We start from the raw sequence: 2,218 nt of genomic DNA, 5'->3' as shown, positions 1-2,218 counted from the left end.
AAAAATTGAAAAGAGGGTGGGGGATGCAACACAAGGACTTCCCAGAGGGTCACCCATCCTAGTACTACTCTCGCCCAAGCAAGCTTTACTTCGGAATTTTGATGGGATCCGGTGCATTAGTGCTGGTATGATCGCATCCGTCATGTACTACGCGCAAAATGTACTTGACCCTCTCTCTCCGCGCAACTTCTCTCCCTTAGCGGTTTAGCGGTTTAAAAGGATAGTACCCTTAGCGAGCGGTCCAGCGATTTAAAAGAAAAATTGAAAAGAGGGTGGGGGATGCAACACGAGGACTTCCTAGGGGGTCACCGATCCTAGTACTACTCTCGCCCAAGCACGCTTCACTTCGGAGTTCTGATGGGATCCGGTGCATTAGTGCTGGTATGATCGCATCGGTCATGTACTGCGCGCAAAATGTACTTGACCCTCTCTCTCCGCGCAACTTCTCTCGCTTAGCGGTTTAGCGGTTTAAAAGGATAGTACCCTTAGCGAGCGGTCCAGCGATTTAAAAGAAAAATTGAAAAGAGGGTGGGGGATGCAACACGAGGACTTCCTAGGGGGTCACCGATCCTAGTACTACTCTCGCCCAAGCACGCTTCACTTCGGAGTTCTGATGGGATCCGGTGCATTAGTGCTGGTATGATCGCATCGGTCATGTACTGCGCGCAAAATGTACTTGAACCTCTCTCTCCGCGCAACTTCTCTCGCTTAGCGGTTTAGCGGTTTAAAAGGATAGTACTCTTAGCGAGCGGTCCAGCGGTTTAAAAGAAAAAATTGAAAAGAGGGTGGGGGATGCAACACGAGGACTTCCTAGGGGGTCACCGATCCTAGTACTACTCTCGCCCAAGCACGCTTCACTTCGGAATTCTGATGGGATCCGGTGCATTAGTGCTGGTATGATCGCATCCGTCATGTACTACGCGCAAAATGTACTTGACCCTCTCTCTCCGCGCAACTTCTCTCCCTTAGCGGTTTAGCGGTTTAAAAGGATAGTATCATTAGCGAGCGGTCCAGCGATTTAAAAGAAAAAATTGAAAAGAGGGTGGGGGATGCAACACAAGGACTTCCCAGAGGGTCACCCATCCTAGTACTACTCTCGCCCAAGCACGCTTAACTTTGGAGTTCTGATGGGATGCGGTGCATTAGTGCTGGTATGATCGCATCCGTCATGTACTGCGCGCAAAATGTACTTGACCCTCTCTCTCCGCGCAACTTCTCTCGCTTAGCGGTTTAGCGGTTTAAAAGGATAGTACCCTTAGCGAGCGGTCCAGCGGTTTAAAAGAAAAATTGAAAAGAGGGTGGGGGATGCAACACAAGGACTTCCCAGAGGGTCACCCATCCTAGTACTACTCTCGCCCAAGCACGCTTAACATTGGTGTTCTGATGGGATGCGGTGCATTAGTGCTGGTATGATCGCATCCGTCATGTACTGCGCGCAAAATGTACTTGACCCTCTCTCTCCGCGCAACTTCTCTCCCTTAGCGGTTTAGCGGTTTAAAAGGATAGTATCATTAGCGAGCGGTCCAGCGATTTAAAAGAAAAAATTGAAAAGAGGGTGGGGGATGCAACACAAGGACTTCCCAGAGGGTCACCCATCCTAGTACTACTCTCGCCCAAGCACGCTTTACTTCGGAGTTCTGATGGGATCCGGTGCATTAATGCTGGTATGATCGCATCCGTCATGGACTACGCGCAAAATGTACTTGACCCACTCTCTCCGCGCAACTTCTCTCGCTTAGCCGTTTAGCGGTTTAAAAGGATAGTATCCTTAGCGAGCGGTTCAGCGGTTTAAAAGAAAAATTAGCTTGACTTCGGAGTTCTGATGGGATCCGGTGCATTAATGCTGGTATGATCGCATCCGTCATGTACTGCGCGCAAAATGTACTTGACCCTCTCTCTCCGCGCAACTTCTCTCGCTTAGCGGTTTAGCGGTTTAAAAGGATAGTACCCATAGCGAGCGGTCCAAAGATTTAAAAGAAAAATTGAAAAGAGGGTGGGGGATGCAACACGAGGACTTCCTAGGGGGTCACCGATCCTAGTACTACTCTCGCCCAAGCACGCTTTACTTCGGAGTTCTGATGGGATCCGGTGCATTAATGCTGGTATGATCGCATCAGTCATGTACTGCGCGCAAAATGTACTTGACCCTCTCTCTCCGCGCAACTTCTCTCGCTTAGCGGTTTAGCGGTTTAAAAGGATAGTACCCATAGCGAGCGGT

At 49.7% G+C, this 2,218-nt stretch overlaps 8 non-coding genes across 8 annotated transcripts; all 8 read right to left on the bottom strand.

The window, feature by feature from the left end:
* Positions 1 to 20: 20 nt before the first annotated feature.
* LOC116008833 lies at positions 21 to 139 on the bottom strand. The gene has a single exon (XR_004096187.1). It is a non-coding gene; the product is annotated as a 5S ribosomal RNA (ribosomal RNA).
* Positions 140 to 276: 137 nt separating this feature from the next.
* LOC116008735 lies at positions 277 to 395 on the bottom strand. The gene has a single exon (XR_004096096.1). It is a non-coding gene; the product is annotated as a 5S ribosomal RNA (ribosomal RNA).
* Positions 396 to 532: 137 nt separating this feature from the next.
* LOC116008733 lies at positions 533 to 651 on the bottom strand. Its single transcript, XR_004096095.1, has one exon. It is a non-coding gene; the product is annotated as a 5S ribosomal RNA (ribosomal RNA).
* A 138-nt stretch (positions 652 to 789) lies between these two features.
* Positions 790 to 908, bottom strand: LOC116008717. The gene has a single exon (XR_004096081.1). It is a non-coding gene; the product is annotated as a 5S ribosomal RNA (ribosomal RNA).
* Positions 909 to 1,046: 138 nt separating this feature from the next.
* On the bottom strand, positions 1,047 to 1,165 carry LOC116008682. The gene has a single exon (XR_004096049.1). It is a non-coding gene; the product is annotated as a 5S ribosomal RNA (ribosomal RNA).
* Positions 1,166 to 1,302: 137 nt separating this feature from the next.
* Positions 1,303 to 1,421, bottom strand: LOC116008925. Its single transcript, XR_004096272.1, has one exon. It is a non-coding gene; the product is annotated as a 5S ribosomal RNA (ribosomal RNA).
* Positions 1,422 to 1,559: 138 nt separating this feature from the next.
* Positions 1,560 to 1,678, bottom strand: LOC116008356. Its single transcript, XR_004095744.1, has one exon. It is a non-coding gene; the product is annotated as a 5S ribosomal RNA (ribosomal RNA).
* Positions 1,679 to 1,997: 319 nt separating this feature from the next.
* Positions 1,998 to 2,116, bottom strand: LOC116008769. The gene has a single exon (XR_004096127.1). It is a non-coding gene; the product is annotated as a 5S ribosomal RNA (ribosomal RNA).
* Between the last annotated feature and the right edge of the window lie 102 nt (positions 2,117 to 2,218).

This window comes from Ipomoea triloba, chromosome 16, assembly GCF_003576645.1.
Source record: "Ipomoea triloba cultivar NCNSP0323 chromosome 16, ASM357664v1".
Classification (NCBI taxonomy): domain Eukaryota; kingdom Viridiplantae; phylum Streptophyta; class Magnoliopsida; order Solanales; family Convolvulaceae; genus Ipomoea; species Ipomoea triloba.
The sequence above is the reverse complement of the archived record's forward strand: the minus strand, read 5'-3'. Positions and strand labels throughout refer to the sequence as shown.